Source organism: Strongylocentrotus purpuratus, unplaced genomic scaffold (genome assembly GCF_000002235.5).
Source record: "Strongylocentrotus purpuratus isolate Spur 01 unplaced genomic scaffold, Spur_5.0 spur5_scaffold_2, whole genome shotgun sequence".
NCBI classification, from domain to species: domain Eukaryota; kingdom Metazoa; phylum Echinodermata; class Echinoidea; order Camarodonta; family Strongylocentrotidae; genus Strongylocentrotus; species Strongylocentrotus purpuratus.
The window spans coordinates 11,889,517-11,911,272 of NW_022145605.1; the positions used below are offsets into that span (position 1 = coordinate 11,889,517).

At 38.8% G+C, this 21,756-nt stretch overlaps 1 long non-coding RNA gene across 1 annotated transcript; it reads right to left on the reverse strand.

Annotated features, from left to right (window-relative positions):
* Nucleotides 1-695: 695 nt before the first annotated feature.
* On the reverse strand, nt 696-21,322 carry LOC115926663. The gene is made up of 2 exons (XR_004065195.1): nt 21,212-21,322; nt 696-1,012 (listed from the first exon to the last, which is right to left on the reverse strand). It is a non-coding gene; the product is annotated as an uncharacterized LOC115926663 (long non-coding RNA).
* Between the last annotated feature and the right edge of the window lie 434 nt (nt 21,323-21,756).

Sequence of the window (21,756 nt, forward strand, 5' to 3'; positions counted from 1 at the left end):
ACATTTTTCATGCTGAACACAACACAAAAAGTAACTCCCCCTCAATCCAAATTGCGTAACTTTTTAACGACAAGGTATTTAATAAAATAATCTTGGCAGGAGTGTTCCTATACTTATTGACTAACTTTTCTGTGAAGATATGATTGATTCACCAAGTCATGCATGAGTGAGCAAACATTAAAGGGAAAATTGTCACTCTCACTTTTCTAAAGTCATACATGTAAGGGTCATTTAGGAGATTCTGTGAAACAAGATTTTAGCGAATTTAGTTTCGGGTGCATGTTTTTGTGTTGTTGTTTATCATACATTGCTTGACCACCTTACACCTATCCCAACACTTTTTTCAATATTATTGTTGGGTGAGCAAAATTAATAATTTTTTAACTAAAATGTTTCATTACAAGTTGTGTGAACTCAAGAGGTTGTAATCGTGTCATGCTTGGGTGAGCAAACTTTAAAAATAGTGTAAGAAAAGCTAAAATGTACTGTCAAAACAGCATAAAACATAACCACTGTGACTTTTGAAAAGTGAAAATTTTGCCTGTTTGTCCACTCATGCATTACTCAATGGAACAATTTTATTTCGAGAGAAAAGTTAGTCAATAAATATAGGAACAGTCCTGCCAATTTATTTTGCTCAAAACCTTTTCTTTAAAAAGCTACGCCATTTTGATTAAGGGGGAGTTACTTTTTTGTTGTGTTCAGATAATTGCTTGTTTTCAGGAGAAGAATATTTATTCATTTCCCTATTAATCAGTCGATTTCCTTTTTTTTTAATTGTCAGAAGATGAAGAACAATCTAGAAAGCTGATGGAAATGGATGTAACTCATTTTTCACAAAAGTGTGGATTAAAACTATATTGCACTCCCCCCCCCCCCTCAATTCCATGTCAAACTTTCTGTGGAATAAAAAAAAAACACACACAGAGGTAGCATATATCCAAAGTACTGATTCACTCCGAGTCCAAGTCCAAGTCTGGAAGTACTTATTTGCAGACTTCTGCCCATGTCTCTGAAACATGAAAACAAAGATGGAAAAAAGAAGGGAAAAAAAGAGTAATCACAATTTTTTTTGTCCAATTGAACACGTTTTAAACATTAAACATTCATTATACATGTAGACCTGTACATGTAGTTTATTTCATATGTTGGAACAGATGGGAAATTAGTCCCGCACTACATCACATTGACATTACCGCTTCAGCCAATTTGAAGTTCCCATACGTATAGTAGTACAATTTTCAACAATTCATAACTTTTTTATATTTCGTCAGTCTTAATTGAAACTTTCATCACTTTGCTTCTCTGGTTTTTCTGTTTTCATTTAGAGTAGTTGTCTATTTGGGTTTTATTTCCCTTTAAGTATTAACATCCTGTCTATATACATGTATGTAGGCCTACACATGTACATGTAGCCCCCTTTTCACACAGGGGTAAAATCCTTTGAAGCTGGTTAGTTCAAAGAGCTTTAAACTAATCAGCTTTAGATACAACATCATTCACACACAGAAAATTTCAGCGCGGACGTTCAAGATTCACACGCTCAGTAAGGACATTGGGCATCTGCTCATAAATGCGCAATATGGCCCTACTGAGCGTTTAAAGAGCAGTGCCCGGTCTAGTTAAAGACCTATATCTGTTTACACACAAAACGTCTTGCTCTCTAGATACGGGCTTCGTATCTGCAGCCTGCTTTGACCGTGGTATGAATCACGACTTCGTATCTGTCTAAACAATTTTCTTTAAAGCTGTTTAGTTACACAGCTTTAAGCCAATCAGTTCTAGTCTTCTAGACAAGATGATTTTACCCCTGTGTGAAAAGGCTGCAGGTCAGGTATCAGTTTGAGTAAAAGAAGCCACTTTTTAGTTGCTCCAAGGAGCTCCTAATTGATTGCTCTTACCGTTATATCACTACTTTCAATGAAAACCACCTTCTACACAGGGAACCCCCCTCCGGAATTAATCTGGCCCTATGTATTTACAAGGAATATATACATGTACTATCATTTAACACCTAGAGAGGAAGATGTAAGGAGTTAAAGGTAAAGACCAGTATTGGAAACACTCAATTTCAAAAAATGAAATGGAAGCTCTCATTACCAATCATATGAAAGAATATGTTTTGACTAATACATGATGATAAAAATTTGCCGGGAAACCACCTACTAATTCATATATTTGTTAAATTTGTTTCTCTCATGGTCTGTGAGAGATATAGGGTAGTCCCATATACATCTTTCTGTGTATAGTGCTTGTAACTTTACGAAGAATGGGCCAAATTTCTTATCATTTTGATGATTCCAGAACCTTGCAGATGCTATGCTAGATGATCAACCTTTTCTGATCGATTCCACAACGTTTCTTTCATAATGCAATCGCATGACCATAACTGGTCTTTACCTTTAAGCATGGACTGGACATCTAGTATTACTGTTTTGTTTTCATTCTGGCAAAATTTTAATGGTAAAGACCAGTTTTGGAAATGCCCCCCTCTCAAAAAAAGAAATCATACCAATCATGTGAAAGAATAAGTTTTGACTAATACGTAATACAAATTTTGCTGGGAAACTAATTGATAAATTTGGTAAATTATTATCTATCTGGACTGGAAAGAAATAGGATAGTCCCATATACATCTTTCTGCGTACAGTACTTGTAACTTAATACCAAGACTGGGCAAAATTTCTTATCATTTTGACGATCCCAGAGAATCTTGCAGTACACACCAATACTTATATTTTAGATGATCAACCTTTTCTGATTGATTCCACGTCTCTTTCACAATGCAATCACATGACCAGAACTTGTCTATACCTTTAACCCCGGACTATACATGTACTGTAGGTGGGGTTGAAGGGGGGTCTTAGCCCCACCTAGGCTATAGTCTGGTCTTAAGCTTATTCCACTTTCTGTTCAAACACATACACTATGAACATGACAGACAATGAAAGCGGACAAAATATACAGTTCCTCAGGTAGACAAAGGGACATCCCTTCACTGCTATTATGTAAAAATGTGTAGAACAGGTGAATAATGCATGTGACACCTGTTCTACACATTTTTACATAATAGCAGTGAAGGGATGTCCCTTTGTTTACCTGAGGAACTGTATATTTTGTCCGCTTTCATTGTCTGTCATGTTCAAAGTGATATTTACCAAAGTGGGTCAGCCCCACCTATAGTAGGCTTTCATCGAAAGGGTGCGGTGCGGTGCGGCGCGGTGTGGTGTGCTCAACGCACCCATTCGATAAAAGAGGGGGGCCTTTTCTCGAAAGGGTGCGTTGAGAGCGGAGTACCGTTTTAACACACCCTTTCGATGAAAGCGGGGGGGCTTTTCTCGAAAGGGTGCGTCGACTAGTCTTTCGCATCAGTCGTTTAAAATGAGGATCTCGGACAGAAGGTAATAGCTGCCAATTTAAGTATATCGAAAATGTATTAAATAAAATGGAATGGTCTTGATTACAGAGTGGTCTTTTTCGTTATTACTATGTTGATGGGGGAGACACAGAGAAGGAAAAAAGGGAAAGGGAAGATAAAAGGAAAGAAAGAAGAATAAGAAGAAGAAAAGAGGTAAACGGGGGCAAAGGGCTTTTGCCTCTCTCCCCCCCCCCCCCCCCGCCAACAAATAAATAGGAGAGAGAGAGAAGGGAAAGGGAAAGGGAAAGAGAAGATAAAAGGAAAGAAAGAAGAGGAAGAAGAAGAAAAGAGGGAAACGGGGGCAAAGGGCTTTTGCCTCCTCCCCCCCCCCCCCCCACCAACAAATAAATAGTAGAGAGAGAGAGAGATATAGAGAGAGAAGGGAAAGGGAAAGGGAAAGAAAATATAAAAGGAAAGAAAGAAGAAGAAGAAGGAAAGAGGGAAACGGGGGAAGGGCGAAAGGGAGAGAGAGAGAGAGAAAGAGAGAGAGAAGGAAAAGGGAAAGGGAAAGAAAATATAAAAGGAAAGAAAGAAGAACAAGAAGGAAAGAGGGAAATGGGGGAAGGGCAAAAGGCTCTTGCCTCCTCCCTCCCCCCCCCCCCCCCCCGCCAAAAAAAATAAATAAGAGAGAGAGAGAGAGAGAGAGATGGGAAAGGGAAAGAGAAGATAAAAGGAAAGAAAGAAGAGGAAAAAGAAAAAAGAGGGACACGGGGGCGAAGGGCTCTTGCCCTCCCCCACCCCCCCCCCACCAAAACAAATAAATAAGAGAGAGAGAGAGAAGGGAAAGGGAAAGGGAAAGAGAATATAAAAGGAAAGAAAGAAGAATAAGAAGAAAAGAGGTAAACGGGGGCGAAGGGCTCTTGCCTCCTCCCTCCCCCCCCCCCCCGCCAACAAATAAATAGGAGAGAGAGAGAGAGAGAGAGAAGGGAAAGGCTAAAGAAAATATAAAAGGAAAGAAAGAAGAAGAAGGAAAGATGAATACGGGGGAAGGGCGAAAGGTTCTTACCTCCCCCCCCCCCCCTTCCCGCCAAAAAAATTAATAAGAGAGAGAGAGAGAAGGGAGAGGGAAAGAAAATCTAAAAGGAAAGAAAGAAGAGGAAAAAGAATAAGAAAAGAGGGAAAGGGGGCGAAGGGCTCTTGCCAACAAAATAAATAAGAGAGAGAGAGAAGGGAAAGGGAATGAGAAGATAAAAGGAAAGAAAGAAGAGGAAAAAGAATAAGAAAAGAGGGAAAGGGGGCGAAGGGCTCTTGCCCTCCCCCCCCCCCCGCCAAAAATAAATAAGAGAGAGAGAAGGGAGAGGGAAAGAAATATAAGAGGAAAGAAAGAAGAGGAATAAGAAGGAAAGAGGGAAACGGGGGAAGGGCGAAGAGCTGTTGCCCCCCCCCCCCCCCCCGCCAACAAAATAAATAAGAGAGAGAGAGAGTGAAGGGAAAGGGAAAGAAAATATAAAAGGAAACAAAGAAGAGGAAAAAGAATAAGAAAAGAGGGAAACAGGGGCGAAGGGCTCTTGCCTCCTCCCTCCCCCCCCCCCCCGCCAAAAAATAAATAAGAGAGAGAGAGAGAATCTGTTCTGATCCTGGTCCTGATCCTCAAGAGGGATATAAAGATGACCAATAAGAACGTTATCGTTCGAGAGAGAGTGTTTGTTGCTTCTAGAACATTTTAGAATTAAGTCCCATCACATTGCAGTTGTGGGGAGGGACTATGATTATATTACCCCCTTGGATGGCTTCCCAGAGTCTGGCTTTGAAGGTTTCGACTGCGTCGCAGGCAAAGATGCTGGGGGGGGGGGGGGGAAGTAAATTCCAGGCCCGTATGGTTCTTGGAAAGAAGGTGAGTCGATATATATCCGTCTTGCATCTTATGTTGGAGAAGGAGAGGGAAAGAGAAGATAAAAGGAAAGAAAGAAGAGGAAGAGGAAGAAGAATTTGTGTTCTGCCAGTGTCACAAATAGATATAAAAATATGCTCATCTGACCGTTATTTATTGCCCAAAACCCCTGAGCTTCCGGGTGCTCCACCCCCTGGACCCCACGCCAATTCGTGACCCCTGTGTCACAAATAAGGTATAAAATAATAATTATTTAATGGACAAAACTCCTGAGCTTCTGGGGGCTCCGCCCCCTGGACCCAACACCAAATTGTGTCCTGCCACTGTCACAAATAAGGTATAAAATTATGCTCATCCGACGTTAATTTTGATGTTTAATACCCCTGAGCTTCTGAGGGCTCCGCCCTGTGAAAAAAACGTGTAAAAAAAACACGTTAATTTTTACCGTTTTTGGGAGATACCCCCCCCCTGGCTTTCAAGGGGGGGGGGGGGGTACGATTTTTCAAATTTTTGAGGGCCCCAAAAAAGATTAGTGCTCTCTAGTAATTTCGCGACTACTCCGGAACCGCGGCAGATATAAAGTTTTTCTTTCATGACTTTTTTCTTTCGAGTCTTACGCATCTTTTGAAACATTTTTTTGTTGAAAATCGGACGTATAATTGCGGAGTCACGTGACCTTTTGTTTTTGCATGTCAGCCCTAAGATCGCTCATTTTTGTGATTTAAGTACCAAACATATGGAAATACCATTTATTCTTTTAAAAAAGAGAAAACATTGGTTATTTGGTCTTGTTTCAAGTAAATGTGTTTGATTTTGGGTAAAAATAGTTGAATTGTGGTTAGAAATGAAATGAAATAACAAAATAATATAGTACATAAATACAAATTATCAAAACAAGAGATAGCATAGGGATAAACTGGCTCTTCCAACTTTGTTGTCGTATTATTATTCTAACGAATATATGAAGTGAAAAAGAACGCTCGAATATGAATTATATATGATTTATGGGTAAAAATGTGAATTCTCTGACCTTGTTTGCATAAATTACCATAAATATGCATTTTCGCGGCGATCGGCTGTGAAACGGCCGAGATCTTAGGGGACCCCCCCCCCCCCCACCCTCAAGTCCACTCCAATCACATTGAAAAAAAGTATGACTTAAATCATCTCTCTCATCATTATACCGCTATAGTATTCATGTTTTTAATATTATTTATTGTCCATTAAACAAGTTCATAGAGAAAATACTTATCTCTCTGCAACATTAAATAAGTATCTTCATTAATATGTCTTAATTTGTATTGATAGCCTTGTGGTCGCCAACAGTGGCGAAGGCAGGGGCGTCTCCAAAGGGGGTGTGGGGGTGCGACACCCCCCCCCCCCACCTGTCAGGATATTGTCGGTAAAATTGCGCTGCCGTCGGGAAAAAAGAGAAAAGGGGGAGGGGAAAAAAGAGAGTAAAAGGGAAAGAAAAGAAAAAAAGAAAAAGAAAAGAAAAAAAAGAAAAGAAAGGAAAGAAAAGAGAAGAAAGAAAAGAAAGAAAGAGAAAAACGAAAAAGAGGGAGAATAGGAAAGAAAGGAGGCAAGAGCCCTTTGCCCCCGTTACCCTCTTCTCTTCTTCTTCCTCTTCTTTCTTTCCTTTTATCTTCTCTTTCCCTTTCCTTCTCTCTCTCTCTTATTTATTTTTTGGCGGGGGGGGGGGAGGGAGGAGGCAAGAGCCCTTCGCCCCCGTTTCCCACTTTTCTTATTCTTTTTCCTCTTCTTTCTTTCCTTTTATATTTTCTTTCCCTTTCCCTTCTCTCTCTCTCTCTTATTTATTTGTTGGCAGGGGGAGGCAAGAGCCCTTCGCCCCCTTTCCCTCTTTTCTTATTCTTTTTCCTCTTCTTTCTTTCCTTTTAGATTTTCTTTCACTTTCCCTTCTCTCTCTCTCTCTCTCTTATTTATTTTGTTGGCAAGAGCCCTTCGCCCCCTTTCCCTCTTTTTCCTTTCCTTTTATCTTCTCTTTCCCTTTCCCTTCTCTCTCTCTCTCTCTCTCTTATTTATTTTTTGCCGGGGGGGGGGGAAGAGGCAACAGCCCTTCACCCCCGTTTCCCTCTTTTCTTCTTATTCTTTTCTTTCTTTCCTTTTATCTTCTCTTTCTCTTTCCCTTTTCTCTCTCTCTTATTTATTTTTTTTGGCGGGGGGGGGGGGAGGGGAAGGAGGGCTAGGAGGCAAGAGCCCTTCGCCCCCGTTGCCTTCTCTTTCCTCTTGTTTCTTTCCTTTTATCTTCTCTTTCCCTTTCCCTTTCCCTTCTCTCTCTTACTTATCTTTTGGCGGGGGGGGGGAGGAGGAGGAGGCAAGAGCCCCTCTTTTCTTCTTCTTATTCTTCTTCCTTTCCTTTTTTATTCTCTTTCCCTTTCCCTTTCCCTTCTCTCTTTCTCTCTTATTTATTTTTTGGCTGGGGGGGAGGCAAGAGCCTTTCGCCCCCGTTTCCCTCTTTTCTTCTTCTTCTTCCTCTTCTTTCTTTCCTTTTATATTTTCTTTCCCTTTCCCTTCTCTCTCTCTCTCTTATTTATTTGTTGGCAGGGGGGAGGCAAGAGCCCTTCGCCCCCTTTCCCTCTTTTCTTATTCTTTTTCATCTTCTTTCTTTCCTTTTAGATTTTCTTTCCCTCTCCCTTCTCTCTCTCTCTCTCTCTGTTATTTATTTTTTTGGCGGGAGGTGGTGGGGGGGAGGTATAAGAACCTTTCGCCCTTCCTCCGTATCCATCTTTCCTTCTTCTTCTTCTTTCTTTCCTTTTATATTTTCTTTCCCTTTCTCTTCTCTCTCTCTCTCTCTCTCTCCTATTTATTTGTTGGCGGGGGGGGGGGGAGGAGGCAAGAGCCCTTCGTCCCCGTTTCCCTCTTTTCTTTTATTCTTCTTCCTCGATCTTCTTTCTTTCCTTTTATATTCTCTTTCCATTTCCCTTTCCCTTCTCTCTCTCTTTCTCTCTCTCTCTCTCCCTTTCGCCCTTCCCCCGTTTCCCTCTTTCCTTCTTCTTCTTCTTCTTTCTTTCCTTTTATATTTTCTTTCCCTTTCCCTTTCCCTTCTCTCTCTATCTCTCTCTCTCTCTCTACTATTTATTTGTTGGTGGGGGGGGGGAGGAGGCAAAAGCCCTTTGCCCCCGTTTCCCTCTTTTCTTCTTCTTCCTCTTCTTTCTTTCCTTTTATCTTCTCTTTCCCTTTCCCTTTCCCTTCTCTCTCTCTCTCTGATTTATTTTTTGGCGGGGGGGGGGGGCAAGAGTCATTCGCCCCCCCCCCCCCGTTTCCCTCTTCTCTTCTTATTCTTCTTCCTTTCCTTTTATCTTCCCTTTCCCTTTTTTCCTTCTCTCTGTCTCCCCATCAAAGAGACCACTCTGTAATCAAGGCCATTCCATTTTATTTAATACATTTTCGATATACTTAAATTGGCAACTATTACGTTCTGTCCGAGATCCTCATTTTAAACGACTGATGCGAAAGACTAGTCGACGCACCCTTTCGAGAAAAGCCCCCCCGCTTTCATCGAAAGGGTGTGTTAAAACGGTACTCCGCTCTCAACGCACCCTTTCGAGAAAAGGCCCCCTCTTTTATCGAATGGGTGCGTTGAGCACACCACACCGCGCCGCACCGCACCGCACCCTTTCGATGAAAGCCCCTATAGTACAGGGTTAGCTGGCCCTGCAAAATAGCTCCATGGCTTATCCCGCAAATGTGGTGCTAACTCCACAATTGCAGTGCTAGGCAAATGAATGAGAACAGAAACGAAAAAGTTCAGGTACTACGCAATGGAGTGAATCAGTGAATATTCACGCTTCACAGCTAGTATGGGGAAAATTAATTGCAGTGAGAACAGCATGAATTTTCTTATTATAGGACTTAAAAAAGTGTGTGTGAAAAGCCCCAAAAGTTAGTACATGTTTTGGCTAAGCAAAATTAAGGGTAAAAGATAAAGACCAGTTATGGTCATGCGATTGCATTGTGAAAGAAACGTGGAATCGATCAGAAAAGGTTGATCATCTACCATATACATGTAAGTATTGTTGTGTAAGTCCATGGTAGTACTGCAAGGTTCTGGAATCATCAAAATGATAAGATACTTGGTCCAGTCTTGGTAAAGTTACAAGCACTGTACACAGAAAGATGTATATGGGACTAGGCACACATGCAGGACATGTGCGTTTATCTCTCACATCCCAATAGATAAACTAATTTACCAAATATATCAAATAATAAGCGGTTTCCCGGCAAAAATTTTATGATCATGTACATGTATTAGTCAAAACATATTCTTTCACATAATTATAAGTATAAGAGCTACCATTTCATTTATTGAAATTGGGGCGTTTCCAATACTGGTCTTTACCTTTAAGCAAAACAAATGTTAAGGAGTATGGAGCACCAAGTAGCTTGTACATGGGGTCATGAGGTTAAGCCTCTGGCCAAATACCAGTGCCTTTCACAAGGCCACTCCCCAGCCACTGTTTAGATGAACATCATTGCTTGCGCTACCAAAGAGATACAGTGCCATGTAACTATACACTAATGTACGAAAGGGGAAAGAGTGGTTGTCATACAAATGATATAAATGACCTACCAGTATGTAAGGAGCTTAAAGACCAAGTCCAACTGGACATCAAGTTGATTTGAAGTAAAATCAAAGAAGCATAACACTAACAATTTCATCACAATATAATGTACATGTAAAATAAGAAAGTTATGAGGCATTTTAAAGTTTTACATATGTACTGTCCTGTAGTATGTACTGAAGTATGTACTGTAGTTTCACAAAACAGTGATTATAATTTACCAGTAAATGCATAACGTGGTCTGTATGCAAATGAGTAAGCCTTTGATGTCACACACTATCTTTTATGAAATTTATTATATAAATTTAAAATACCGGTATTTCATCTTTTTGCTCCAATAATGTAAAACATACCAGTAGTTTTTCTTCTCATGTAATGTAAAATCAACATTATTGTATACTGTGATTCAATTGAGAACTTCTCTATTATTAAATTGATGACAAAATTGAAATACCTGAAATTTCATATATATAATAAAATACATGTACATAAAGAACAGTGATAGTGTGACATTATCGGCTCCCTCATTTGCATACCAACCACATTATTTGTAACACTGTTTTATGAAAAAAAAATGTAAAACTTAAAAATGCTGTAACTTTCTTACTTCAAATCTTATTTTGATGACATTTTCAGTGTTATGCTTGTTTGATTATTCTCTACTTATTCAAATCAGCTTGATGTTATGGTGCACTTGGCCTTCTAGATAGGTCTATAAAAAAGAGCCATACTTAAAGTAAAGTTCTGAGCTCATTTTCCATTCCAGCTTCAATTTTTGTTCTTCTTCCTGATTGTATGTACATTGTACAGTGTACATGCAGGGACTTGATAGAGAGTTTAGCATGGACTGGACATAGAAGGTCCATGCTTGTACATGGGGTCATGAGGTTAAGCCTCTGGCCAAATACCACAAGGCCACTCCCCAGCCACTTTATGGACCTACATGTATCACTGAAAATACTACTATGCTTGCACTACATGTACAGTACACAATGCAGCCTAAACTAACTCCACTAATGTATGGAAGGGGAAAGAGAGTTTGTCATGAATGATCTGAGGAAGTCCAACTAGACATCAAGTTGATTTGAATAAGAAAAATCAATCAAGCACAACACCAACAATTTCATCAAAGTATGATGTAAAATTAGAAAGTTATGGCATTTTAAAGTTTTACATGTAAAACATGTAGTTTAACAAAATACATGTACTAATGCATAACATGGTCAGTATACACATTTTGTCATGCGTGAGCCTACATGTATGATGTCACACACCCACTATTTTATTGTATTTCATTGTACAACATTTCAAATTTTCTAATTTTTTGCTCCAAAAATGTAAAACTATCATAGTATCATGGAACAAATCATGTGGTAACTTATTGTGATTCAATTCAGAATTTGACTTCTTTATTATCAAATCTATACAAAATTGAGATATTTGAAATTTCATATATAATAAAATACATATGGAATAGTGGGTGTGTGACATCATTGGCTCCTCAATTGCATACCGACCATGTTATGCATAGCAAAATGTAACCTTAGAAATGCTGTAACTTTCTTATTTTAAAACTTATTTTGATGTAATTTTCAGTGTTATGCTTGTTTGATTTTTCTCTATCTATTCAAATAATGTTAGGGTTGATGTTATGGTGCACTTGGCCTTCTAGATAGGTCTATAAAAAAGAGCCATACTTAAAGTAAAGTTCTGAGCTCATTTTCTATTCCAGCTTCAATTGTTTTTCTTATTCATGATTATATGTAGTACCTGTACAGTCCACAGTGTACATCTACATGTACATGAATTCTTCACTACACACTATTTGATTAGCAATGCAATAGATGCTGTGATGATTGTACCCCTTGGTGTGTAATATACAAATAATGAATGGTTATGAGTTCAATAGTGCAAATATTTTCAGGAGTTGATAGAAATAATGCTAATCTTTGAAGGAATGAAAATATTTGCACTATTGAATGAATGAAAACATTCATTATTTGTTTTATACAACATCGAAGAAGATCTAATTAATATGTTAATCAACAAATTATGCTTTACTCCTTATATTAAAGATAACTTAAAGTTGGATTCAAGTCTTCTCGATTACATGTACATTTAGATTGCCTTCGCGTCAGATACACGCAGGGATACGCGCACGGCAGAGAGGTACGCACTACGCAGTCATACTGTATATAACCAAAAGTGTACGCCTGTGCAATAGAACATCTATTGAATATCATGTGACCAACAATCCTCCAATCAAATGACAAGGATCCATGTAGGTGTTGTATAATCTTAAATATTCGATCCCATTTCTTGATGGTATTAGAATTCTTAAAGCCCTATTCCAGTTATGGTGAGCCCCCCAAAACGAGTTTTAAAACAGGTTTTGTTAGAGTTTCTTGTTTTCAGCAGGTCAGTACATGTAGCATGACAAAAACCAAAACCAAGATACTGTGAATTATTTTCCTCCTAAAGTTAAATATTAAAAAAATGAGAGGCAAAAATAGGTGATTCCTTAATTGTCATAAACCAATTCATCCATGTTGTAAATGTACATGTACACGTACATGTATGTATTATGTACAGTGTATATCGTCGATTCAACATGGCATAGAAAAGTTCTCATGCACGGTAGCAAAGCAGCAAATATGAATATTCATGCTATAGAGCACCGTTGAAATTGAAAGCCGATCGCCTGTCTGATTATCAAGATGTTTATGATTGAAAATCGAAGTGAAATTTTGCGTTTGTCAAAAGGTTTTATTAACACTACAGTCTATTGAGGAAAACGAGTATGGTCAAACCGGTCGTTCACAGGTTTTTTAAAACTTTTTAGAGGCACTTCTTGATCATTTTGAAGCGCAATTTTTTTAGGGCTTCAATATACATGTAACCAGGGGCGTCTCCAGGATATTGTCGGTAAAGTTGCGCTGCCGTCGGGGAAAAAAAGAGAAAAGGCGGAGGGAAAAAAGAGAGGGAAAGGGAAAGAAAAGAAAGAAAGAAAAGGAAAAGAAAAGAAAAAAAGAAAAAGAAAGGAAAGAAAGAAAGAAAGAAAAAGAAAGGAAAGAAAAAAGAATAAAGAATGAGAAAAAAGAAAAGAAAGGGAGGAGAGGAAAGAAAGGAAAAGAAAGAAAAGAAAGAAAAGAAAAAAAAAAAGAAAAAAGAGAAAAGGGAAACAAAATAAACGGGGGATGAAAGAGAGGTGAGAGAGGGAACTTGTTGGGTGGAGTCGTCTCGTCGAGGGAGCAAGAAAGACACGGGTAAATAAATTGCTGTGTCGGGTCAGCTGTGTCAGTATTCTTGCAGAAGTCGGTGAGATGTATATTGTCAATCGACCGACAAGTTTTTTTACCTACGAACTGTGACTTTTTATCAGCTGTGACAACTTCGAGAGTAACTACAACTACAATACTTGTATTTTCTTGAATCGTCTTCCTTTCTCTATATTTTGATGAAACACAAAAAAATTCCGCGCTTTGCGCGGGAGGGGAAAACTTCATTTAGAAGAGTCGAAAACAGTATAACGAATCGTCTGCTTTCTCTAATAATTTAAGGAAACGTCTAAGCTTTTTCGCGCTTTGCGCGGGAAGGGGGAAACTGAATTCAGACAAGGATTAAGAGTCGAAAACGCTACAACAAATCGTCTGCTTTCTCTAATAATTTAAGGAAACGTCTAAGCTTTTTCGCGCTTTGCGCGGGAAGGGGGAAACTGAATTCAGACAAGGATTAAGAGTTGAAAACGGTACAACGAATCGTCTGCTTTCTCTAATAATTTAAGGAAACTTCTAAGCTTTTTTCGCACTTTGCGCGGGAAGGGGGGGACTGAATTCAGACAAGGATTAAGATTCGAGCACGGTTAAACAAATAGTCTTCTTTCACTAATACTTTAATGAAACGTCAAAACTTCCACGCTTCGCGGGAGAGGGGGAAACTGATTTCATATAAATAGGGCTTATTAAGAGTCGATCAAACGGTGCAACGAAGCGTCTTCTTTCTATAATAATTTAATGAAACTTCAAAACTTGCAGGAAGGGTAAACCGAGTTCAGACAAGAACTAAGACTAGAGTCGAGCACGGTTTAACGAATTGTCTACTTTCTCTAATAATTTAATGACACGCCGAAACTTCGCGGGAGGGGGAGAACTGAATTCAGATAAGGATTAAGAGTCGAGAACAGTACACCCAATCGTTAGTCTATTTCTGGACCCTATATTGATTTTTGTTATTTGCTGACTATAAGCGTTAAGCCGAGTGATGCGATCCTTAGTGATCGCGATTCCCCCACTAACTGCGCTAGAACAGGGTCCAGTCCAATTCCTCCAAGTGAACGACTTTCCCTGAGATTTTTCAGGGAGATCCATTAAATTGGCCGTGCCTCCAAGCCAAAGAAATAGTCTTTGCTTGACAGCATTTTGAAGTAGTAATGGGGAAATCTGGTATGATGTAGTGATACAATAATTGTATATAATTCCTTAAAAAGTGCCATGTTGTCTCAAAATTAATCTTCAAATTCAAATTAGATGTATAATGACCATTAAAACTTCCTCTCTTAACATTATTTCCTCTAAAGATACAATAAGGTCTGAAGATATAAACTACTGTGTTATATACATGCCTAGTGTATCACACTGTATAAGTAAGAGCTGCCAACCTTGTGCGACCAAAAAAAGGAATCATGATGGCAAAAAAAAGGAATTTCAAGCCAAAAAAGGGAATTCATAAAAAGAACCTTACAACCACGCGCGACACACTTCCAATGCAGAAATGTTCATTCATCATGCTGTTTTTTCCATACAAGCAGGTAATTTTTTTGGTGGTTATTTTGGTATTATCGGCATTTATTTTCTTTTGAGAATATTTTTCTCTTCAAGTATGTTTTAAAATAAGTTTTCTATTGAATTCGTGATCAAATCACCATTTAAGGGCAGTTGTTTGACGTGTGGTATGTAAAAAAAATAAAACTAAATAAATAAATAAAAATAAAAAATAAAAAAAATAAAAAAATATTTAAAAAAAAATTTAAATTATTAAAAAACGTATTTTATGAAGAAAAAACGTAATACCGTAATTTGGAGGAAAAAACGGAGTAATTCCGGCAAAAACGGAATGGTTGGCAGCTCTGATAAGTCCATGGTGCACACACTGTATGTAGGCCTAGCTACATGTACATGCACGTACTACTATAGAAACAATAGCGGCATTGCATATCTAACTTCCAAGTTTTCGAACTATACTAGCGCTGTTACATGCATCTCGCTTGGTGATTACGATTGCATCGACAACTTTATTGTACATATATTTCAAACGGCAAATTCATAATTCATGTCCAATGTTTACACTATTTCGGGTTGGTGTACTTAGTGCACCTGTTTTAACTTGAGTAACATTCAAATTACGAAAGATGTACAAAAACATTTGTGAGGCCTTATTACTTTTTTTGGTTTTCCAAAATTTCCAATACTCTTGTGGATTTGTCTTTTTTGTTAATCTGAGATTATCATTTAACTGCTCTATTGTGAATGATGATTTATTTTACCAGTAATGGATGACTTCGTAACACATTTTATGTCATCCTACATTCTAGTTCAGTTTATAATTGTATTATTCAGACTTATACTTTGGAGATGTACTTTCTTATTGGAAAATGCCCATTTCAGGTTGAATTCAAACACATTATCAGATGTGTGAAATGCAAGCCATTTCTACGCAACATCCATGATTTTTTTGTTTTAATATGGAATTTAAAAAAAAGGGAAACTAAAAAAATCTGTATTAAACAAAAATAAAAGTTTGGTTCAATGCGAATTGCAATGAAATTGCTCATGCAGAGGGGAGGGGGGGGGGGTACTCCTCTGTACAAGAACATTACATACTTGCCACCGTAACTGGAAGACTTTTAGGGTTATTAATTCATAGAGGAATAAACACAATGATAACATGCCACTGCATGGCTTCCTATGATGACAAGTATTAAAATGTCATAAAATGGATGATTATGACTTGCTTTGCAAGTTATTTTTAAGGAAATCATAAAGTTGCACAAACCAGTATTATATAAGTACTATATGAAGGGAAACATAAATGTAGGTTAATGATGTGCAACACTCATGTAAGGCTAATACCTTGACTTTTAATCAGCACTTCTCCCTTTTAATTTACCTTTTTTCCCTTCTCCTTGTCTTCTCCCTATATAGTGTTTCTTAACAGTTCTGCCTCTCTGTCTTCCCCCTTCTATTCTTGTCTCCTTCCCCTTTTCTTCCTCTTTCTCCCAATTCCCCTTCACCTCGAGTATGCAGTTCACATTTTTACATGCAAAATTTCCTGGAAACTTATGAAAAAAGGCACTTCAAATTTTGATATATGGGTAATAACGTTTTTGGATAGAATACAATTTGGGGGGAAAAAAATCACCCAAAAATCATGTTCTTTTACTTAATATTGCGTTGTTAATTAATTTCAATTCCGTTGAGATTGGTATCAAAATGTAGATAATTTGATCTACTTCAATATATGACTCGAAACTAATGGTGGTTCAAGGTTCCCTTGAAATATTATTAACAAAATACGTCAAAAGGGCCAATAAAAAATTAAAATTTCTGAAATATTGTCATTGTGTGATATGATAGAATCTTTCTAATAAATAACTTGTGCTTAGTTTGGTAGTGGCAGGCATCTCAAAAACTAAGCATGGACATATATGAGCATGATATTTGACTTTGAGCCTCTGTATTTTATATCAGCGTGTTGAAGGCCTAGTCTATCGTCATAAACGCATGCTGATAATTTCACAAAAAAGTGGAAATATTGATTTGAAATCTAAACAAAATATATTTAAAATGACAACAATAATGCACAATTATTATTTAAAGTTATATATTTTCCAATATTTATCAATTTCCGGTGCACGTCTTTAAAAATGACCCTTACAGCTTTGTAATAGGGTCTTGCAAATAGACAACGTTGAATCCTGCCGAACGCTAAATGAAAGCGTTTCGCGCAGCAAAGTATAGTTAGCTAGGCATCTGTGCATAAGGCAAGGGGAGTTCGAAATGTCACATACATGTAGCACACAGCAGTACGTGTATGTTTATGCATAATTGGGCGCTATCAAAATTACGTAATAAGGCTTGATCTTTTGACCCTTTCTGGACTAGAATCCCACGTGTAAAACGTAAAACATCGCGAGCGAAGTTTGATTGACAGTAACTTCATGAATTTATAAATCACTTGTTTGTGAACTTTTGACCCTTGACGTCACATTGAGCAATTGGTCTGGACCCTATTCTAGCGCAGTTAGTTGGGGACTCGCGATCACTAAGGATCGCATCACTCGGCTTAACGCTTATAGTCGGCGAATAACAAAAATCAATATAGGGTCCAGAACTAGACTACCCAATCGTCTGCTTTTTCTCATAATTTAATGAAACGTCAAAGCTTCCTCGCTTTGCGCGGGAGGGGGAGAAAATGAATTCAGATAAGGATTAACAGTCGAGAACGGTACAGCAAATCGTCTACTTTCTCTAATAATTTAATGACACGCCAAAACTTCGCGGGAGGGGGGAACTGAATTCAGATAAGGATTAAGAGTCGAGAACAGTACACCCAATCGTCTGCTTTTTCTCATAATTTAATGAAATGTCAAAGCTTTACCGCGCTTTGCGCGGGAGGGGGAGAAAATGAATTCAGATAAGGATTAACAGTCGAGAACAGTACAGCAAATCGTCTTCTTTTTATAATAATTTAATGAAACGCCAAAGCTTTCGTGCTTCGCGCGAGAGGGGGGAAGTTCATTCAGACGAGGATTAACAGTCGAGAACGGTACAATAAATCGTCTCCTTTTCCTAATAATTTAAGGAACGTCTAAGCTTCTGCCCTTCGCGCGGGAGGCCTATCACCCACACCCCCTAATGAGCGCGCTTTGAGTGAATCGCTTGCTCACTACCGCCCCTCCCTAAAATTAGATCCTAGCTACGCGCCTGCATAAAAATATATAGCTATGATGCTGACTAAGTTGACGATATAATTTGTATAGATTTATGTCGTAGAGGAAAATGACCATTTGCGCATACTCAAAGTACTATAGATAGTCCTTAGGAAATACAATTTAGCCTTCGGCCCCGGGTATACAGGTTTAAATTTGTAAATATTGGGACATTTAATTTTGTCGGTAATTGGGGGCTAGTTTTGTCGGTAATCGTTGGCCTCTACACCCCGACACTAAAAAAGGTCTAGAGACGCCCCTGAATATAACACCATGTCACAGACACTGATAACACGTAGGGCCGTGCATCTCAGATTTAACATTGTTAAACGATCCCTTTAATCAACGATACACAACGTGGGATAAATTGGGTAAGGACAAGGAATCATCTTTTTTCCTTTCAAAGACGTCTTCAAATTATAATTACAGTGTATAAGTGGTTGTCCTGATGCCCAGAGGAGTCGAAAAATGTTTAAGTCAAAATGTAATTACTACTTCTTTACATTTCAAAAAAATGTGCCCCTCCTCGCTGTTTGAATCGATTTCCGATGCAGGCTCTGGTGCTCCCTGGAGTTAGGGAAGAAGTAGACTGAAAATTTCTTTCTCTTTCATTTGTTAGTCTCCTATTTGGTTAGGGTCAGCTCCTCTGTTTAGAGAAAGAAGCCGGCTATAGGGTCTCCTGTCATGAAGGAAATGACGTCATCCATTCAACACAGAGTTCAATTTCAAAGAAGAAAAAAAGACCCCTCAAACACATCATACGGTCAATCTGTTAAGTGAAACTGATGTCATATTAGCCTAGGCCTAATTTTCAACTACATGTACACCTGTATAAATGTTTTGAAAATGCAACATGGAAGAATCGTTGGTGTAGGAAACCGAATAACCATTTTTTTCCCATCGAAGACTTCTTCAAATTATAAATTCAAGTAATTGGTAATGGTATTATGCACTGAGGAGTCGTGCAACCTATGAAGTCAAAATTGTAAGTACTCCCTTTGCAGATTTAATGATAATATCGCCTAATCGGCTGTTTTACTAACCCGAGGATCTGCCAACTGAAGCTCCGACGCCTGCGGCGCAGGTGTTGGAGCTTCCTGGAATTAGCAGCTGTTCAGCAAAAAATGATAACTCGGCGTGAACCACTTTTTGGTCCATTCTGACCAAAATGCTACTTATGAATATTGCAGAGTTTTTGAGGGGCTGTATCTTTTGATTGAAACATCGGCGAGTCTTGAAATTTGAAATGTATTATTCTCATAACATTTTTTATTCAAATATCCAACAATAATGGTGAAAAAAGATCCCAAATTGAAAATTGAAAAATCGTTCAGACACCATAATAGTAATAGAGAGTCAATTCTAATGTGTATTGACCTCTAGCACTGTTAGGCAGCATTTGAATACATTACACTCTCAACACGCATATGCACACAATCATGCCGACAACGTGACAGTGGACTCATAATTTGAATTTTTAAATTATTCTTTCAAACATCGAAAAGTTGAAAAAATTGTATTTTACTAGATCTAGGTCTAGGCTAGACCGAATTTTCCGTCTCTTTCGTTCGTTAGCCTCTTATTGGGGTAGGGTCGGCTCTCTCTTTAGAGACGGAAGCCGTTTATACACATGTCCTTGCTAACGCCACGGCCAGTCCTGGTCGTAGCGTTTTGCCCCCAAAATCCCCCAAAATGTCATTTTACCTCGAGCATGTTATATTGTAAATTAGGCCTAGGCTATAATAAATCAGTTCCACTTACCAACTTGACTGAAATAATCAGTTTAATAGTCCCTTTTTAGGAAATTATGGGTCAAAATCGGAATCCATGTTGAAAAATCTTTTTCAACATGGATTCCGATTTTGACCCATAATTTCCTAAAAAGGGACTATTAAACTGATTATTTCAGTCAAGTTGGTAAGTGGAACTGATTTATTATAGCCTAGGCCTAATTTACAATATAACATGCTCGAGGTAAAATGACATTTTGGGGGATTTTGGGGGCAAAACGCTACGACCAGGACTGGCCGTGGCGTTAGCAAGGACAAGTGTATAAACGGCTTCCGTCTCTAAAGAGAGAGCCGGCCGACCCTACCCCAATAAGAGGCTAACGAACGAAAGAGACGGAAAATTCGGTCTAGGTCTAGGCCTACTATTTCTAGACCGAGTGTAGCCTAGATTCAATCGTCACTAAAGTACCGATTTTGAGTGAAATCAGTTGAGTTTTGTACAGTGGTGTTTGAAATGTTGAGAATCAATAGCACAGCTTTTAATACACAGCCAGGATAGTAGTCTAATGCTAATGCACCTCCATGTCTGATCGCTCGAAATCGCTGAATATGCACGAGGTTGAGAAGGGCTCTGTTCGTTCGAGTCGTGCATATTCAGCTATTTCAAGCGATCGGCGCTCGATAGCATGAATATTCATATTTTCTTTGCCACTGCGGCGCATGCGTACCTTCTCATCGCTATTTTGAATCAACGCTACGACATGGAAAAATCGTTGGTGTAGTACCCCGATTTAACCTTTTTTTCCCATCGAAGACTTCTTCAAATTATACATTCAAGTAATCAGTAGGGGCGCTGGTCCGAGAATAAGGATCGTCTTCTTTAACACGGACAGATGCGTCCTCAAAAATAAGGACCGTCTGCATTTTTGCAGACGTTTTATTTTTGATCGGCGCATTGGCGATGCAAAAAACAGATTCTGCAATGATTTTCTTGATGCATTTTACATTGACTTTGTACAGAGACCTTCACATTATGAGCAATAAATCCTTGGGAAAACGGACAACCCATAGAAGTAGACAGTGAACTAGGGTTATTTCCCTAGGTAATCCATTTTTGGCATCGCCAGCGGGCCGCTCTGTAACATGAAACCCCCAGAGCACCGATGAAAAAAAAAAAGGTCCTCGAAAATGCAGACGACCCTTATTTTTGAGGACTCATTTTGTCCTCGTTTATGAGGATATCCTTGTTTATGAGGACGATCCTCATTCTCGGACCAGCGCCCCTACTGGTAATTGGAGTTGAGCCCTGAGGAGTCGTGCACCCTATGACTATGAGGCTAGATCTAGACTAGTCTACTCCCTTTGCAGATTAATATCACCCAATCGGCTGTTTTACTAGCCCACACGAGAAACCAACAAAACCAACCGAAGCTCCGACGCCTGCGGCGCCGGTGTTGGAGCTTCCCGGAGTTAAAGTAGACTCTAGGCCCTAGGGCTAGGCCTGTATTATTGTATAGGTCTAGATCTAACGTGTACGCATTAGGCCTAACCTAGAATCTGGAAATGTGTGGTCTACTCTAGAGAGAGTAGCGCGCTAGCGCCCATTTATCAAAGTAAGATTTACTAAATCATAAAAATTTAGTATAGAAATGTATTACTCACTTCCTTGACAAAATGATGATCTTTAAAGTAGTTCCAGCCGGCAGCCTCCAGCATGCAGCTAGCCATCCAGATCCAGTGCAGCAGTGTCTTCACTCTTCAGACCGACTATTTTTTTCCACACATAAGTGGACGTGTGGGACTCGTACTCGTACTAAGTCACTACTAGTCTGAGCTAATATGTTGGTTGGTACTGCATCAATCCTTTCTCGCTTTGTTAAATTATTGCCCTTGAATACCCTTACAATTCTTCTTTCCTGGTGTTAATCTAACCTTTCCCCATACTGTGGGTTTTAAAGGAAGATATATGATATGTGGCGAAATGGCAGAGTTGACAGTTGACATCAATGGCAGGGGTGAAGTGGCAGGGATATTTGAAATTGAAATAAAACATTTCGTTCTCTACCACCAGATGGCAGCAAACCTAACTTGAGTTCCAGTCTTCTTTTCTTCAGTTTGTGACCCTCCGACAGGCCATTTTATTGAAAATCAATCTCTGAGTAACATATTTGAATACATGAATACACAAATGAATAACATATAATAGT